Below are 20,860 nucleotides of genomic sequence, written 5' to 3'. Positions count from 1 at the left end.
TTTGCAAGAATTCAGAAGGAACCCAAGGGAGGGATAAAGAAATCCTGGATTCCTCAGCTTCCCTTGCAGCTAGAGGTGGTCATGTGATACAGCCAGAGGTCTTCTGGGGAAGATTTCTAAGAGAGTTTTTGTTTCCTCCATAAAAGGAAACAAACATGACTGGCATGCTACCTTCCCCTAGTTCTATTCATCTTACCTTGGTTCTGGACATATGGCTGGGTCCAAAGAAGACAGCTTGGAACAATGAGGGAAAACCCAAGGGAATTAGAGGAGATTGAGCTGCTGAACCAACACAGAAACCACTTCTTGACTTTCTTTTTTTTTAATTTATTTTTACTGAGATATAATTGGCATACAACACTGTGTAAGTTTAAGATATTCAACTTGCTGACTTGATACCTTTATATAATGCAATATAATTACCACCAAAGCTAACACCTCTATCACATCATCTGTCATTTCCTTTTTGTAGTAGGAACAATGAAGGTCTCGTCTCATAGCAACTTTGAAGTTTGTAATACAGTGTCCTTGTCTATATGCACTCTGCTGTGCATTAGATCTCCATGACTATTAGCTGCAAGTTTGTGCTCTTAAACCACATCTCCCAATTCCCTCACCAACCCCCCAGTCCTGGTAATCACAATTCTGCTGTTTTTACAAGTTCATCTTTTTTTAGATGCCACATATTAGTGATAACCATATAGTATTTATCTTTCATTTATTTTTTTTAAAGATAGATTTATTTATTTATTTGACAGAGAAAGAGAGAGTGCAAGTGCACAGTGGGGGGCAGGCAGAGGGAGAGGGAGAGAGAATCTCAAGAAAACTCCAGGCTGAGAGCAAAGCCTGATTCGGGGCTCGATCTCATGACCCTGAGATGTGACCTGAGCCAAAATCAAGAGTTGGCTGTTTAACCAACTGAGCCACCCAGGTCCCCCTCACTTACTTCTTAAATCGGAAAAATATGCTACCTTCAGCTCAGATTTCAGGGTTTCTTTACTTGCAGTCAAGCACATTCTCACATACTGAGCTCTGTTCCAACCCTGAGATCACTCTTCCTGGTTCCTGTGAACTGTGATCAAATATGACCCCTTTTGACCCCTAACATCAAAGGGAATCACTAGTTATGAAAATCCTACACCTTACAGACAACGAGGAGGTAAAGATCTTGCCATTTTGTCCCCAGTCTTGGCTTCATAAAGAAACCCAGTATGTACAGGAAGCCCAGGTTTTCTTTCTGCAAAACAGAAGGGTGCACCTTGTATTCACTTTGCCGTTATATTTGCCTTCGCTCCTTAATCCCAGGTAAAATGTGCAACCAGGTGAATTCAAGTTTTTGTAGGAAGAAGAAATTGGATGACATTCAGAGACATGTGAGCGTGGAGCTGTCTGGGTCTGCTGCTTCCTGTGCATGGGGAGCAGTGAGCACTTCCATTCTGCTTTCCCCTCATGGGTCTGTGCTATTCTCCTGAACTGGAGGAAGACCAGGGAATCCAACCATCCTCTCCAGTTTCCCGCTGAGCGCTGGGCCTTCACACAAGAAACAAAACTTTTTTTTTTTTCTTTTAATTTGAAAGAGAGTAAGAGCCAGAGAGATCACAGAGGGAGAGGGGGAGGGAGAAGCAGATTCCCCGCGGAGCAGGGAGCCCGATATGGGGCTCAATCCCAGGACCCTGAGATCTTGACCTGAGCCAAAGGCAGAGCTTAACTGACTGAGCTACCCACGTGCCCTGAAAAACTCTTTTTCAACCCCTGGAATTCTTGTAAAAGAACATCTTTCTTAAAATTATAAAATGTGGATTTGGGAACAGTCTTGGGAGTCATTTGGTTCAATCTCTGATATCAAATAAACCAAAACAGAAATCAGACCATCTTTAAAAAAAATTCTTTGAGGAGACAGATATCACAGTGATCTCTGGCAGAATTTGATCAAGCTTGTGTCAAGTATGTCTTCCTTTGACTTAATTGAGCCTCCTCTCTTCAATTAAATATGTAAGAAAAAAGAGAGNGAACATCTTTCTTAAAATTATAAAATGTGGATTTGGGAACAGTCTTGGGAGTCATTTGGTTCAATCTCTGATATCAAATAAACCAAAACAGAAATCAGACCATCTTTAAAAAAAATTCTTTGAGGAGACAGATATCACAGTGATCTCTGGCAGAATTTGATCAAGCTTGTGTCAAGTATGTCTTCCTTTGACTTAATTGAGCCTCCTCTCTTCAATTAAATATGTAAGAAAAGAGAGAGAGAGAGAGAAAACCCCAGAATATTACTTATTCTCAGAATAATCTTCCATAGGTTGCAAATAATTACTAATTTGTTTCTCTTTCTTTCTTGTCCAAGATGGAACAAGTCCAAATGAGCACCGTATTAGAATCTTTCCATTTTTATCATTCAGAGTTAGGCTCAGGTCATATTGTAAGTTCAGGGTTGTGTAGGCCCCACAACCATCTTCTGCTCCCACACCAACTCCATTTCCCTGTCCTCCTCTTCTGCTCTGTGGCTCTTGTCCTTCTGTCCTCTCAAACACACACAGACACACTTCTGTGATCCTTGGCATTTCCCCCGCTCCCTCTGCACCAGGATGGAGAGAGGAATATGCTTCTCTGAGACTCAAAATATTCCCCATGGGCTGCCACACACTCAGCCTTCAGCTAAGTTTGGCTGTCTCCCTTTGATGTTTTCCTTCTGCTCCCCATCTCCCGGACATGCTGCTGCTGCTGCTGATTTCAACATAGCAATTCAGCCTAGACAGGGGGCTGAACCCTCCAAATCTGTAAGCCTAGAGATTCTCTGCCTTTTCTAGTTTTTATTTTATTGCTCTCTATCCCCTTTTTGTGTGTGAGAAAATGCATTTGCTCCTCCGTGAGAGACCACTGGTCCAAGTGACCCCATCCATCAGGCTCCGTGTAGTCAGGATAGAAGAAAGAGAGTCTAAAAGTAGGGCTCATTTCAGAATTAAGTGCAGAGTGAACCAGTGTTATCGACAGAAAGTCTCTCCCTCATAATTGGTCTGCAGATATACTCAGAGACTTGGAAGGCCTTAGGCTTTGAAGAGGAGCCATCAGGTAAAGCTCTTCCTGACCCAGCCAGCCGTTGCTCTCGGAGTGATGGGTTGACACCACCGGCTTCTGTCAGCATTATTGTTTCTGGCATCTCTAGAGACCAAAGCAACTGCAAAAGCTAAGAAAACCATGAACTCAAAAGCAAATGGATTCACTCTCAAGGTTCTGGAAGTGGATTCTTCCCCAAAATATTGCTAATTTTCCTCTATGTCTTGGAGCACAAGAGGAAGTTCTGCTGCCTACTTGTCCCTGAAGAGTATTATCTGTTTTCTAATTTTATACACTTCCAAACCTGTCTTTTCCCCAGTGGAAAAAACATTTCATTTCTCTTTATTTACTTTTCCCCCAAATATGAAACATACACTGCTCTGCAGTAAAGACCGCTACATAGATCCCTGCTTTTTTTTTTTTTCCCCTCTGTTTTTTCCCCTTTTCTGGTGCTACTTTATCACTGTATCCGCGAGGATTTCCACAATCTTATTAATATTTAACATTTATTGTTAGTCTCTTGAGCCACCACAGAGACATATATTATCTCTTTGCAAGATTTAATGTCACCCTTAGTGATTCATATTCTCAATGGTGCGCTTTCTACTTAGGGAAAAAAAAAAAAAAACCTTCTTCATCTCCAAATTAAAGCCTTCTGTGCCCAGCTGAAGTTCCAATGCTTGGGCAGAAGGAGTGGGCAGCAGACAATGAGGTTATTTATATTTTATCCACCAGGGATCAGAAGTTTTTTGCAGGAACTTTCAGAATTATTCAACTCATGTCCTCTATTTATGTTTCTTTTGAAGTGCCTTAAAATATAGACTTTAATTAAATTAAAAACTTAGGAAGACCAGACATTTAACTTTGCACTGTCTTATAAGCAAAGTTTGCTCAGCAAGCATTATAAACTCAGTATCATGGAATTGATTTACTTATCAATGGGAACAGATTATTTTTTAATATTTTCGCAGGACCTCTCTACATAGCAACTGTTAGTGTGCGAATTAAAACAATTCTTATCTATTCAAAAATACAGTCTGTGGATCTCACTTGGAAATACTTGGTTGGCTTACTTTGAGTAACATGAACTCCAAGGACATAGGTCTGGGTTTATTTTTTAAAAAATATTGTCCAGGGCCGATTCCTATGTTCCAAATTAGTCATTCACCTAACTAGTGTTTTTGGCGCCAACCCTAAAATAAGAAACATGAATTTGAATTTGCTCTATAGTTTATCCAGTTCAAAGCATCTAGGTTTGGATGTCAGACAAACCTCATTCTTTTTTTTAATTATTATTATATTATGTTAATCACCATACAGTACATCCCCAGATTCCGATGTAAAGTTTGATGCTTCATTAGTTGCGTATAACACATAGTGCACCATGCAATACGTGCCCTCCTTACTACCCATCACCAGTCTATCCCATTCCCCCACCCCCTCCCCTCTGAAGTCTTCAGTTTGTTTCTCATAGTCCATAGTCTCTCATGTTTCATTCCCCCTTCTGATTACCCCCCTTTTCTTTATCCCTTTCTTCCCCTACCGATCATCCTAGTTCTTATGTTCCATAGATGAGAGAAATCATATGATAATTGTCTTTCTCTGCTTGACTTATTTCACTTAGCATTATCTCCTCCAGTGCCGTCCATGTTGCAGCAAATGTTGAGAATTCGTTCTTTCTGATAGCTGAGTAATATTCCATTGTATATATGGACCACAGCTTCTTAATCCAGTCATCTGTTGAAGGGCATCTCGGCTCCTTCCATGATTTGGCTATTGTGGACAATGCAGCTATGAACATTGGGGTGCATATGGCCCTTCTCTTTACTACGTCTGTATCTTTGGGGTAAACACCCAGTAGTGCAATGGCTGGGTCATAGGGTAGTTCAATTTTTAACTTTTTAAGGGACCTCCACACTGTTTTCCAGAGTGGCTGTACCAACTTGCATTCCCACCAACAATGTAGGAGGGATCCCCTTTCTCCACATCCTCTCCAACAATTGTTGTTTCTTGCCTAGACAGACCTCATTCTAATACTGACTTCATCTTTTCCTTACTGTGTGACCTAGAGAACAAGCATTGAATCCGTTCAAAAATATTAATTAGCATAATACAAAAATAGCAATGGTATTCCTGGAGCTACAACTATGTTTGAGTAACTCTCAATGGGGCATCTGCCAGTTATTTCTGATGGATGGGAAATTTCATCCTGGCCACATCCCTGAGCTCTACACAAAGCCACATTATGTCACAGTGTTAACAGCAAATCTCCCCCCTTGAGGAAACTACATGTAAAGTTTGGTGAATTTAATAAAAGATCAGAGTGTCTCTGGTGGTCCAAGGTAAGTGTTTTGTTGCTCTTTATAAGGATGTCATTATCATTGTTTTTTTCTAGAAGCATCTTATGTGTCTGCAGATGATCCTAAATGGAAAGGATGTTTCACCTCCAAATATTCAGCCTGTGATTCAAGAGTATCTCTATAATGTCTTTCTTTTTATTTAGTCAGTACTTGGCTTTGATCTGGTCGAATTGGATGTTGCATTTGTGCCTCCTTTGGAACATTTAGGATAAACTGCCCTAATATCAAGAATTAGCCAGAGAGATCTAGTCTGGAGTTTGAATAATAAGCTAAAAAGCATAAGAGAACAATCTACTTTCCTGGATATTCTCTTTGTTTTAATAACTGATGTTTATTAAATGCTTGCTAATATTATCATTACTGTAGAGATTAAGAAATTGAAGCCCCCAGAGGTTGAATGACTTGTCCACAGTCACATACTTAGAAGGGACAGAGCCAAGATTCACACAGGGCACATTGCCTCTTGAGATTGCGTTTATAAACTTTGGCCTGTCTTGTCCCCTTCCTTAATCCCAAAAATTCATGTCGACCCCTTTTGTTTTATTTTCTCACTTGAAATTCTGTCTCCACTTCTTCAATGTGCTCCATAGAAGCAAATGACTATGCTCGTGCCGATCTAGCCCATCTGTCTCCAAGAGCATTTCAGGTAGCTCACTAAAGCTTACTTCTGAATTCCCTGAGAACTCTACCTTTTCCAAACATCTCCATAAAATTTTTCCATCAAGGTTCTTTGTTTGTAGGGGGAGTCGTATAAGCAACACACGCTTTTTACTTTTCCGAGTTAATAACCAATTGTCATATGGATACAGGAGACAGACAAGTAGATTTTCATTGGCTTGTTCGTTTTTTATTGTTGAGTTTTAAGCATGCTCTATGACTTTGTATACTAATCATTTAGCATACCTGTGTTTTACAGATCTTTTCTCCCAGTCTGTGGCTTGTCTTCTGATTTTCTTCACAACGGCTTTTGCAGAGTACGCGTTTCTAATTTTAATGAAACCCAATTTATCTTTTTTTTTCTCTTTCATGAATCATGCTTTTGGTGTATTTAAAATGTCATTGCCAAACCCAAGGTCATCTTGATTTTCTCCTATGTTGTCTTCCAGGAGTTTCATACTTTGGCATTTTACATTTAATCCATTTTGAGTGAGTTTTTGTGAAAGATGTATGGTCTGGATCTAGATTCATTTCTGCAGGTGAATATCCACTTATTCCAGCACCATTTGTTGAAAAGACTATCATTGTTCCATTGTATTGCCTTTGCTCCTTTGTCAAAGATCAGTTGACTATATTTATGTAGTCTATTTCTGGGCTCTCTATTCTATTCCATTGATCTAATTGTCTGTTCTTTCTCCAATACCACATTGTCTTGATTACTGGAGCTTTATAGTAAGTCTTGAAGTCAGCTACTGTCAGTTCTCTGACTTTGTTCTTCTCCTTCAATATCGCGTTGGCTATTCTGGGTCCTTTGCCTTTCCAAAAAAACTTCAAAATCAGTTTATCAATATCCACAAAATAACTTGCTACGATTTGGATTGGGATTGCAGTCAATCTATAGATCAAGTTGGGAAGAACTGACATTTTGACAATGTCGTCTTCTTAGCCACATACGTGGAAAATCTTTATATTTATTTAGATCTCCTTTGATTTCTTTTGATCAGAATTTCAGTTTTCTTCGTATAGATTTTGTACCTATTTTATTAGATTTATACCTAAGTATTTCTTTTAGTTTTTGTACTAATGCAAAAGGTAGTGTTTTATTTCAAATTCAAGTTGTTCATTGGCAGCATATAAGAAAATAATTACTTGTGTACATCAGATACAGATTTTAAAGATCATATTAATTTTATGTTTTTAAAGATTTTATTTATTTATTTATTTATTTGTCAGAGAGAGAGAACGCAGCAGGCAAGGGGAGAAGCAAGGAACCTGATGCAGGACTCGATCCCAGACCTGAGCCAAAAGCAGATGCTTAAGGGACATCCAGGTGTCCCTAAAGATCATATTTATTACTGACTAAAGCTGGATTTGAGGTTGTGAATATAATTTTGGCTCTGCAACACTGTATGGTGATTAGACCATCTTGTCTACCCACTCAGACGCAGCTCTGGAGAGAAAGTCTGAGAAACTGCCCCAGGGAGATCACCAAAGAGAGGAGCTAAGAATGAGTCCTGAGGACAGGGCCCTTTACAAAGAGAGAGAGAAGCCCAGAGGGACAGAGCTAGCCTTATGATGAAGTAAGTCACTCCACCTCCCAGGGGCAGGGGTGAGGTCAGGGGCCGAGAGCATCAGGGAATTATGAGACTGTGGTATATAAATGCCCTCCGCAATTTCTTATCAGCTTCTCCAGTTTAATAAGACAGAGAACCAAAGCTGAAAGTGGCTTCAAAAAGTGATTTACTGTGTGTTTTTGTTTGCGTGTATGTATGTGTGTATTTGTACATCTCTCATATCACGCATATCAAACTTCCATGAAATCAGTCCTATTTAAAATATTGTCTCCTAAGACATGGGCCTCTTATGTATACAGTACCTCATCAGGAATTCTGCTTTTTTTTTTTTTTAAGTAATGTGTCATTTAATAATAAATTCTGGGTTTTTTCAAAAAGGTTTTTTACTTATTTAATTGACAGAGAGAGAAAGAGNATAAATTCTGGGTTTTTTTAAAAAGGTTTTTTACTTATTTAATTGACAGAGAGAGAGAGAGAAAGAGAGCACAAGCAGGGGGAGTGGGAGAGGCAGAAGCAGGTTCCTCACTGAGCAGGGACCCCCATGCAGGACTTGATCCCAGGACCCTGGAATCATGACCTAAGCCAAAGACAAATGCTCAACCAACTGAGCCACCAAGGCACCCCTAATAATAAATTCTTAATTATAAAATGAGGACCAAAAAAGGCACAAATAAGTATATATAAGCTGCATTCTCCTGGTTTTTCAGTTACTCACTGGTAGTGGATTTGCCACGTTTAAAAAAAAATTTTACAGCTATTGGGGTCATGCTTCTATCATGGACACAAGATTTATTGAAATCATTCTGAAAAATAATTAAATTATGTAAATCCGTAAGTTAAGCAATGGCTGAGTTACAGAACTAACCCGGAGAATACCGCAGTGCATCCACGGTTTGGCTTTTCTCAAACTCTCTAAACTTCCCGGAGGAAATGAGACTGCTCTTTGGATAAAATGCCATATGGAGAGAAACTCCTTAAGCTCTGAAATACCTTTTTACCTAGATCCTGATAGACAGCAAAATCTGTTGGGTGACAAATGGCATCTGACATCCAGGAAGGAACATATCCTGAAAAATAAATCCGTATCTCTCTTCCATCTCTAATTTCAGGGGACAGGCTCTCATGCAAGATCCATATCTGCCTCTGCCTTCACAAACACCTTAGTTTTCTGGCCTGTAATCATCCTGGCAGAAACATAGCTACAACCCAATCTTAGTTAAACTTTGTTCCCATAAGAAGCCCTGACATCATGCTTGTCTAAAATTGATTTCGAAGAAGAAAAATATAAGTAAGCCATCATTTAAAAAACACATACTTTAAACTGGTTTTTAAAAATGGATTTAAAGAATCCATATTTGTGTATGTGTGTGTGTATGCGTGTGTGTGTGTGCTTGTGTGTTTGTATCTGTTNTTTAAACTGGTTTTTAAAAATGGATTTAAAGAATCCATATTTGTGTATGTGTGTGTGTATGCGTGTGTGTGTTTGTGTGTTTGTATCTGTCGATCAATCAATAGAATGATATCGATGTGTTTGTGATAGAANTTGTGTGTTTGTATCTGTTGATCAATCAATAGAATGATATCGATGTGTTTGTGATAGAATGATATCGATGTGTTTGCACTATTTGAGAAGACTATTTATAATAGACATTATGCACTTAGGATCTTCCTTATGAGTCATTCAAAGCACAGTACTGTTAAAAATTAAATATGTATTCATTCCTTTTGTAAACATTATTGTGTTCCTACTATGTGCCAGTTCATAATTGGTACTAGAAATAACAGAATAAATAATATCTGGATCCCACACTTAAGAATCTCCCAACGTAGGTGAAAAACTGCTCAATGTCATTAATGATGCTGAGGAACATGACTAACCGGTAGTCAGTGCGATCAAACTAAAACCACAATGAGGTAGTGCTTTATCCTCACCAGGATGACTATAATAAAAAAGATGAGCTCTAACAACTATTGCCAGGGATGTAGAGAATTTCATGTGTCACTGGTGGGATTGTAAAGTGGTGCAGCCACTTTGGACAACAGGTTGCCAGTTCCTCGAAATGTTAAACATAGAGTTACCATATGACCCAGCAATTCCACTCCTAGGTGTCTACCCACGAGAACTGAAAACTGATGTCCCCCCAAAAATTGGTACTTAAGTTGTACCAACTGTAACTCAGCCATTGCTTAACTTACGGATTTACATTAATTTAATTATTTTTCAGAATGATTTCAATAAATCTTGTGTCCATGATAGAAGCATGACAAGTCCTGCATGGGGGCTATTATTATTCATAATAGCCAAGAAGTGGGAACCACACCAAATTACCATCAACTGATGAGTAAATAAACAAAATATGGTATATCCACACAACGGAATATTATTTGGCAATAAAAAGGAATGCCATGCTATAACATGGGTGACTCTTAAAAATATTATGTTAAGTGAAAGAAGCCAGGCACAAAAGGTCACATATTGTGACTGTGTTCTAGAGAATGTACAGAAAAGGCCAATCCACAGAGACAGAAAGTAATTTTGTGGTAGCCAAGAGCTGGGGGAGGAAAGAGTGAGAAGTGGGTGATAATGGTATGGGGTTGGTTTTGGGGTGAAAAAAATGCCCTGGAATTAGATAGTGGGGATCAATGTATGACCCAGTGAATATCTGAAATACTATCGTTGTACTCTTCAAAAGAATGAACTTGGTGATACATGAATTATATCTCAGTAAAAATGTTATTTAAAAGAAGAAATTCTGGGATAACAGGATTCATTCCAGCAGGAAAACAGGGTAAAAGAAGGGCGAAGGCACTGGTATCCACCCTAAGTAGTCAAGGACGAATAGGAGTAAAGTAGATGAAAGGAACAGAAAAAGGACAACTAAGTAAAAGGAATGATTCGAGCACCTAATAGATATTAAATAAAAATTTTTGAATTAATGATTTCGGAGCATCACATGACTTGAAAATGTCATAATGGCCTCTTCTCCATGTGCTAAATCATGTGACCAAATGGGATAAGGAACTACTGTCCTTTGGCAGATTGTACAATGACAAAATTATGACCTTACTTGTTTCCTCTGTTATGAAACACCTATAAATATCACTCTCTCTACTTCTCTCACTGGACTGACCTCAGATGAGCTCTTAGAGGACACTATTGTTATTCCTCTCATCCTAGACTGTGTCTACAAATACAGACCTAAAGTTTGGTGAAATATTAAGGGTGAAATATTAAGGAAATGCAAATCATCTCATATCATATAAATGGGCAAAACTAAGCTGAGTTTTTTTCTTCTTTTTTAACTCTTTTAACCAATTTCTTTGGAATAAAGAACTGTAGACCCCTGTCTATAAATTCCACACATTTTCTAAATGATAAGCCATGTTTGTGGAATCCACAACTAATCTCTTCTATTCCTAGATTTTAAGAATATTTAAACAAGCTAAATGTTCAAAATACATTAAAATTAAATTCAAAAACCCACAATTTGGATACCAGTAAGTTTTCAGCTATGGAAAAACTTAGTTAAACCAGTGAAGGTAGGGGATGGCAATGAAACGGAGCTGAGTGCTGCATAATTTAACTTTGGGAAAAACATTATCAATCTGCATATCATTCTATACAATTGATTATTTCTCTGAAGAACGTTTGAGGATGGAATGATAACAGGAACCAACCGGAGCAGAAAACATTTTGCCGGAGAAACTGTCAGTGGTTTGCAAACATGAAGAAGTGAGAATAGGTGTCTGAGAGATGGGTCAGAAGGTAATAGGATTTTGCCCTACTATGGAAACGTAAGCCACAGATCGGAAATCTTTTATGTGATATCGCCGTCTGAGTGACAACTGTCGATAGGAGTTGAACAGTAGTGAGGTCAGTATGGATTTTTTTTCCCTGCGTCTCCCTGATGCCATTGCCTGTGATGAGAGTTGTCATTTTCAAATCACTTGCGCACCTTCAGCTATTTCACTGCATCCATATGTGGTAGAAACAGCGGGGTAATGATAATGAACTTGTTTTAAAATTTCTCCATCTCAGGGCAGACCAGGTTGGGAAATGCTCTGAATGCTCTTTAAAGCTTTGTGCTTTAAAAATAGGTTAATAACCTGCAAGTAATTTTTTTCAAAGATTTGGATAATTCAGTCTTATAGTGTATTTTATGTTTCCTTTAATGAACAGAAAATTACTTTTATTTAAAAGACTTTCATTTACTCTATTGTACATTTTTCATCTGATGTAGAGAAAAATCAATTATTTTAAGAGTTAAGTTCTTTCTGGCAGTTCATTTAAGTAAATCCTACTAAGTTAAATGGCCATCAGTATTTTCCCCTTATTTATCAACTCCAAGAAAAGTGCTATAATGTACAGAAGTAGAATATGATTTGCTGTTGAGGAAATGGCATTGATTTTCCTGTCGGTTAAAGACTGCTAGTTGGAATGCAAGAATAATATGTTAACTTCTACTTGACAAAATTTACTTGATAATAATTATTCTAGAATTGGAAAAGGAGGTGGCTATTCTCGTATCCTATATAACCAGCCTGTGCCTGATGTATTAAATGCTCAGGTGGGAATTGAGAAAGGGTGTTAAGTTTGGAATAATTATAACCACCATTTATATGTGCATAATATTTTGAAATACATAAAACGCTTTTATGTACATGACATAATTTAATTATTAACGCATGCATTTTATAGAGTCAGGCAACTAGGTGCCTAAAAGGAAAAACTGCGTGCTTCCTGTAAGTTAAATTACATAATACATCCTAGGGCTTGTCTGCATTTGATCAAAACACATAACGCACCTCAATCTGTTTCATTTCATGAGGTACTAACATTTGATGAGGTGTCCACAAAACTGTCAAAATGTATAAACTAGCAAAATATATAAACTTACATAAACAAAATATATAAAGAGCCCATCTTTTTATTTGTCAATTTGTCTGTACAGGTCCAGGACAGCGAAGTGAATGATCAGTAACTACTTTGTGTGCTGTTTCTGCCCCAAAACATTAAACAGCGAGGACATGAACTTCATCACGACTCCAAGATTCCATTCCACCCGGGCTTGGAGACCCCCTCAGACAACTCAGAAATACTTCAGACATCAGAGTGAAACACCAAGACATCAGAGTGAGGATGAGTGCAGCCTCCTGACTTGGTATCACCCACCCTGCTGGCATTCCTCATCCCTGAGGTCTGTAGGACCCCCCACCTCCACCCACCATGGTCCACTTTTCTGGTTTTGGTTAAGGCCACCAATGCACTCCATATCGCTAAATTCAAGAGATAGTTCTCTCTTTTTTATCTTTTCTTCTTCTTCTTTTTTTTTTTTAGAGAGAGCATGTGAGCTGGGTGGGGAGAGGCAGAGGGAGAGGGCAAGCGAGACTCTGAAGCAGGCTCCATGCTTAATGTGAGGCTGACGTGGGTCTTGATCATGACTTTGAGATCAGGACCTGAGCTGAAATCAAAAGTAGAATACTTAACCAACTGAGCCACCCAGGCACCCCAAGAGATATTTTTCATTTTCATCTTACTAAGACACCCATCAGCTTTTGACCTAATTGGCCTTTTCTCCTTAAATCACTTCTCTCCCTATATGATCCATATATGGCTTCCATGTATGATCCCCACCCACTTTTCCTCTGGTCTTTCCTGCCAGTTTCTTTTTAAGCCTATCTCCATATTTCTTCTCTCTCTCCATTCTCACCCTAGATCATGATGTATATTCCCATTGTTTCATATACAATCTAATTCTGATGACTTGGAATTTGTATCTTTGGGCCAGAGAGAACATCTCAACTTTATACCTGTAGACTCAATGACCAATATTACATCTCTACTTTGATGTCTCAAACATACTGCTGAGAACAAATCCAAAAGTAAATTCATTGCCTCCACAAAACACGGTCCCTTTCTAGTTTTTCCACCAGCACATAGTATATTCTTGACATCTGTCTGTTTCATTCCTTCTTCTATACATCAAGTCCTATGACCTCTTTCCCCCCAAATATATCTTAAATCTGCCCACATCTCTCAATCTCCACTACCATAACCTGAGTCTAGGCCATCATCGATTCCTTCCTGGACCACAACAGTGGCCTCCTAGCTGATGACCTGCATCCATTCTTGTCTTTTGCCAATTTCTTCTCTACAAAGAAACCAGGATGATCTCTTAAAAATACTTACATTACATTCGTCCAAAAATTCTTCAGAAGAGTTGTGATTGCCCTTAGAATAATGTCTCTAACATTTAACATAACCTAAAGGACCTGGATGATGTCATCCTTGGCTGCATTTCCTGCCTCATCTTGTGCCACTGATCTCCCAATCATTATGATCCAGACACACTTTGCTGCCAAGCTCCTACATGATCTCAGAGTGTTGGCACTCTCCTTAGAGTTTTTAGGTTTCCTCTTGTGTAATGGTCTCCATCATCTTCCCTGTTTACCTAAGCAATCCTACCCATTGTTTGCTTTATTTGAGGCAAAAGTCTCCCCAGGCTCTCAAACTACACCTCCTGCTTTATGCTCTCATGGTAGTATAAGTACAACATTTATTTAATGCCTCTTTCACTCCTCACTTTGTACCCTGTGTCTAGCACAGTGCCTGGCAAATAGTAGGTATGCTGTAAATAATTGTCGAACACAAACATACAACCTGTATTAGTTTCTTGTGGGTGCCATAATACATCGCCAGAAACTTGGTGGCTTAAAACAATGGAAGTTTACTCACTCACAGTTGGTGCCTGAAGTCTGAAATCTAGGTTGGCAGCAGGAACAGGTTCCTATGGCGGCTCTAGGGCAAAGCCCTTCCTTAGCTCTCCCAGGTTCTGGAGACTCCAGGCATTCCTTGGCTTGTGGCTGGATAATTCCAATCTCTACCTCTGTCATCACGTGGCTGTGTTCTTGGGTCTCCTCTTTTTAGAAGGTGTCAGTTATTGAATGTAAGACCCACATGAAATCCCGGATCATTAATTAACTACAACTAAAAAGACCCTATTTCCAAATAAGGTCATATTCTGAAGTCACAGATGGACATGAATTTGGGGGGGGGGTCACTCTTCACCTCACAACACAGCCCATCCCCTAGTACTGCTTGCTTTTCCCCTTTTCCTTCTTCCTGCCCCTCATCAGCTGGCGTTCATTAGAAAAGCTGCTCCATCGTTAACATTTATAGCAGAATCTGTTTCAGCTGCTCAATTAGAGCTTAATTCCTGAAATCAAAATAACACCTTAGGGGGGAAAAGTCCCCTGTGATTATTCCTATTGGTGAAGCAGGGAATATCTTTCGAGAATAGATGTACTCTGGAGAAGAAAGACAATTATTTAGCTTTCCAAAAGGCTGAGCGTAAAAATGTCACACAGTACCCTTATTTAATGCTCCTTGTTTCCAAACAAGAAGTGAACTTAAACATAATATTGACTTCAATTTGTATGTGTGAATGTGAAAAAGGAAGTGTTTGATTTTTGAAATCCAGAGTCATGTAATCAGCTGTGAATAATGAAGGAGGGAAAAACTCTCACTTGGCCCAAAACAAGCATGAACACAGCTGACGTTTCACTTTGCAGATGTGTCTCGGGATGAACATTTTATGACGTGGATCTTCCCATTTGTCAAGATGCCTAACGAGAGGCACTCAGGGTGCCGAATTCATTAAGGAGCCCCAACTTACTACCTGAGAAGTATAAGGTAATGATTTTTATGTTTCTAATATAGGTTATATTTTTCAGTAGATTCCATGCCTGATATACTCCCTGGCCCTGGCCCTGGCCTGGCCAGAGTTTCACCACTGATGATCACAGGTAACTGTTACAAGAAGTTACTGCCCTACACGAGCAAGCAAACAGTGAAGGTCTTCCACTCTTACGTTCTGGTGCCAATAATAATCAATACAAATAGTTTTAAAAGTGATTTCAGGATATATTTTTAATATAAAATTAATTGTTCATGACTTCCAAATGTAAGGGATTTGCAAACATTTACTAGGCATGGGTCACACTCGGTGCCACGCGGAGGGTAGGCAGAGGCTAAGAAGGAATGGTTTCTGATATGAAGGAACCCAAGTTTCACAGGGGAAACAGACCTGTAAGTAAATAATTGTGACACAGCAGGACACGTAAATGGGAGAACTCTGCTCTTGGTTTGGAAATAGTACCAAAACCACAACCAAACAAAACAGCAGCAACAGAAAAGGAATATGTTGAATCTATTTGTATGCGAAGCAGAGAAAGCTTCCCAGAGGAGGTTTCTGAACAGAGTTTAAAGGATGATTGGGAAGTTTTCCAGACAGGCAGTCTGGGGAAGGGTGGAGAGAGAGAAGCAGCAGCAAGGCTGGGAAAGGGAATTCAATGTGCAAAAGCAGGAGACGGGGTAACAGGGATTGTCCTGGGATATGAATTATTTGATACTGCTGGGATATAAAGTGAGTTTGGTGACCAGAGGATTATCTCTAGAGGTAGACAGGAGAGATATGAAATCCTTTGTATATCGGGCTAAGGACCATGGACTTAGACCAGTGAGAATTTACTGAAAATATGTAAGGTGTGTATGGGGGGGGCAGTAATGGTGGTGGTTGGGGAGAAATATTGTCATATTTAACACATTAATCTTGTTCCTGAAATAACCCTAAAGGATAACCCTAAAAGGTAAAAACACCTTTATTCATACTAACAAAATTTTAGTCCACAAAAAGAGAGTTTATTATATTCTTGCACATCAAATTAAGGCAATATTATGTCCTATTTAAAGCATAATAAAAGACTTTGTAGCCACACAGGAAAAATTATATATTCTTAAGCACGCTTTAATATGAATAAAATGGGGTACAATACTCATAAACAGTGAAATTGTTCTTATATCCAATTCTTTGACTTTCTATTGAATTTCAGATGAAATTAGTCGGATGACAAATATCATAGTGAACATAAAATGTTTAATAAAAATTACAATAGCTAATGTTTATGTGATGAGGGAGTGGAAGGCTAGCTGAGGACAGGCAGCAGCTGACACCCCACAACCCACCCCCCAAGGGATATATGTGACATTCCTCAGGCACTGCCCTAAAGGAAAAACAAATCGTTAATTTACAGAGATTACAATCCTGCAAGACATGAGTCTCCCTCAGTTTACAAAAGTTTTAGCAATTTACAAGAATAAAACATTTCTATCAATGGTCTAGCTTCTGGATGGGAATGTAGATGAAATTAAATGCCCTTGTAATTTGCAGCACATTGACGGATACTTGAAGCGGGCAAAGTGTGATGTTCCTCCGGGAAGCTCCCAACTATCCTAGTGGTAATGCCTTACTAGAAGGAAAGACAACCTTAACTTGACAATGGAAGGCCTCCGTCCTGTGAGTCTTCTTTAACATACAACAATCCTTTTGAAACCTTCCTTTTCCACCTCCCCCAATCCCCATGTATGTAATCAGCCATCCTTCACAAACCCGAGGCAGATTTTTCCGCCCATGGGTCCTGTCCCGGTGCTTTAATTAAACCACCTTTTTGCACCAGAGATGTCTCAAAAAATCTTTCTTGGCCATTGGCTCCGGACTTCACCCCACCCAACTTCACCTATATTCCAAAATTCCATCATGCGGATGCCATTTGTTAGCAGCATTTAAAAAAAAAATTCACTTTTTCATAGAAAATTCTCAATTGTAATTACATATCATCCAGTAAAATATATTCAAATATTGTCTCGTTGTTAATGCCAATGAATGATCATTGTCCTCTTAGTAACTAACTAAACATATCTGCCTAGACGAAATCAGTGAGTATAAATCACAATGATCAATTCCTCTCATTCATATACTGTTTTGGAATTTGTAAAGTAATTTAGCTACATTATTAGAACACATGTCTGATGCACGGGTATTGCCACACGAGTGAGTTGCTTTATTGAACAAATTTAGTTCCTGCCTGGGAAATTAAGAGCATTTGGTTATTCAAGAACAGAGTTTAGTTTGTCTGGGGTCAACCTTCCAATTCTCTGGCCCTTTTTGGAATGAATATGCAGTCTCTGAATTCTCTATGCAAAAATCACGGCACACCCCACCCGCCTGTATGGCCTGAGACAGGCCACACTAATGCTCAGGCCACCAGAAAGAGTCTCATGTCGTGATGCCCTTGATTTTTGAATAATAGGTCAAGTGAATCAACTACAGTGAGAAGAAGCCTAGTAAAAACCTAGAATTAATTTATTCATTCTTTCTAAGAGTTGGGTCTGAAACTAGAAGGGAGTCAAAAGAGATATAAGAGACTTTGTAGATTTACCTAAAACTATTGCATGGTATACTCACAATGGGTGAATTTCACAGTATGTAAATTACACTTTAAAAAAGCTGTTAGGAAGGAGACGGGAGGGAGGGAAGGGAAGGGCAGGGAAAGGGAGAGAGGTGAATCCACTTACCAAATGTTCCAGTGAGGACTCCAAAAAGAAGGGGGCAGCACAGAATGAGTCACTTTCCCCAAATGTCAATCACTCATTGGTAAAGCCAATGTTTGCCTTACCATGTAACATCTGTGCTTATTGAATAGTTCTCTATGTTTGGCTATTATTTTTTTAAAATATCTAACAGCTGTATTGCTAATAGTTCTTTTAAAACCAGCTTGTTTTTTTCTTTTTAACATAAATAAATCCATTTAAATAAGAAAAAGAAAAAGGGATAGAAAAAGTCCTCTAGGAGCTGACAATGTACTTAGGGGAGATAATATATGTAAATATGCATCCAGGTAAAGCAAATTGTATAACAAATCAATTTCATACAATTAAGTGTCATAATTAATGAGCAGGAAACAAACACTATCGAAATTGAGAGAGGTGAAATTAATGTGTTCTCAACTTTTGAGGAGAGTAAATCATAGATATCGAGACTTGAGCTGGACATTGCAGAATGGGTACAATTTAGAAAGGTAGAGGAATGGAATTTTATCCAATATGTATCTCTGTGCTCCTACTATATGCTAAATACATTATGGGCAATTTACATACTGCAGCATATATTACTTATTTAAATGTCATAGTAATTATGGAAAAGAGGAATTATTACCCACAGTTTACATAGGAAGAGATTAGGGCTCCGAGGAATTAAGGGACAGATTCAAGGTCACACAATTTGAGTGGTTCTTCTTGGTTTCCTGGACTGAATTCCAATGGGGGTTCCCATCTACCCAACACCAGGCAATTCTCAGACACCAGTAATGTGTTCAAGATTTCAACCCAATTCTTACACTATCTACCTGAGATTGCATCAGATTCCACAGGTTAAATGCTCAGTCCCACAAGACTTCACCTCCATCCCCCTCTTCAGACTCTAGTCCCAAGCCCCATGCTTGTGGGGGGGTGGGGGGAACCTGTGCTTCCAACCTATGGACTACAGATTGCGCTTTCTAACAACTTCCTCCTGAGGTTCTTTTAATTTGCCAGAGCCACTCACAGAACTCAGGAAAATGCTTACTTCTGTTTAGTTTATTAAAGGATATGAGGAAATAATAGGACGAGGTATGGGGAAAGGACGTGGACCTTCCTTGCCCTCTCCAGGCATGCCACTCAACCCAATCTCCACATGTTTACCAGCCCAGAGGCTCTTTGAATTCAGTCCTCTTGGGATTTTATGGAGACTTCATGACGTAGAAATGATGGACTAAGTCATTGGCCATTGGTTGATTCAACCTTCAGCCCCTCTCCTTTCTCCAGAGGTGAGTGAGGGGTGGGGAGGTGGGGATGTGGGACTGGGAATTCCAGCTCTCTAATCACATAGTTGTTCCTCCTGGCAACCAGCCCCCCACCCTTGGGTGAGGCCCAAAATTCACCCTCATTAATAAAACGTAAGACATCTTTATCACTCTCAACACTTAGGTAATTCCAAGGGTTTGGGGAGCTGTGAGCCAGGAACTGTGGAAAAAGACCAAATATACATGACAAATAGATTTTGGTCTTCTGAATGACCAAAGAGATATTACTTATAAAACACAGTGTCACAGTGGTAAAACCAGATTTCCAAATCAATGACTGATGACAATGGCAGTGTTTCTTTTGGAGGGAAGAACATTTTAGGTAGGAAGACACAATATGAGTGGGGGCATGAAGTCATGTGTGTGGAATGTGAGGAGCCAATCCTGCTGGGAATAGAAGGTTCTTGAAAAAGTAGCTTATCATCTCTCTCCACAGAATTATGATTTACTATGATGATGTATCATTCCACAGAAAGAAAAGGAATGTATACTGTTAGGAGAGAAAGTAGACCTGAATCCCAAGGATTTCTACACCCAGATAACTGGATGATTTAAGACTCTGGGCTTCTCTTTGGCAGCAATTTATTTTTTAATAAAATTGTACTCTTTTTTCTCTCCACAATGGCACTCTTCTTCAATATAATGACGACTCTACCTCAACCATTTCATTATTTCATATGCCAATTGCACCTGTAACTCAACAGGAAGAAGTAGGCAGAGAAGAGGTTGAAAACTCTCGAAGAGGTTGACACCAAGAGGTTTCAAGAGGTTGAAAACACATACACACACACGCGCACGTGCACGCACATTCACACAGAAGCACACACAGCCATTTGAGGGCATGTGAAAAAGGACATCTTTTGTTTCTTTGCAGTGAAAACTTACATAAACCATAGCGTGAGCAGATAGAATTCCTTTTTGCCTTAAGAATCAACAATAACATTGTCAGCCTAATTCTCACCATCCAATCTCAGAGGTAATCTGTAGAAATGGAAATATCTTGGTTTAACTTTTTAGATTTTTTAGGCTACTTTCAAAACTTTTTGGCATTTAACTTTGAGTTTAAAATGATACCTGATTTATTATTCAATTTAGAAAATATGGAAAGACAGAAAATGAAAATTATCCCAAATTCTATTACTCACAGGTAACTGCTATTAATTTTTGACTACTATGCCCATTTATCTAAGACCAGGACTGGGCAAACTACTACCAGTGGTCTGTTTTTGAATGACCCTAGACATAAGAATGGTCTTTACATTTTTGAAGGGTTGTTAGTAAATAAAGAACATGCAACAGAAATCATATCTGTCACGCAAAGCTTAAAATATTTACTATCTGGCCTTGTGCAGACAAAGTTTGCCAACCCCTGATTTAAGATGATTGCAAATCAAGTTTTTAAAATAAAATTAGGACCATCCTGAAGATCACATTTTAAATGTACTTTTGAAGTCAAGAATAAGAATATATTATAAT

The sequence above is a fragment of the Ailuropoda melanoleuca genome, chromosome 8 (genome assembly GCF_002007445.2).
Source record: "Ailuropoda melanoleuca isolate Jingjing chromosome 8, ASM200744v2, whole genome shotgun sequence".
In the NCBI taxonomy this organism is placed as follows: Eukaryota; Metazoa; Chordata; class Mammalia; order Carnivora; family Ursidae; genus Ailuropoda; species Ailuropoda melanoleuca.
The sequence above is the reverse complement of the archived record's forward strand: the minus strand, read 5'-3'. Positions refer to the sequence as shown.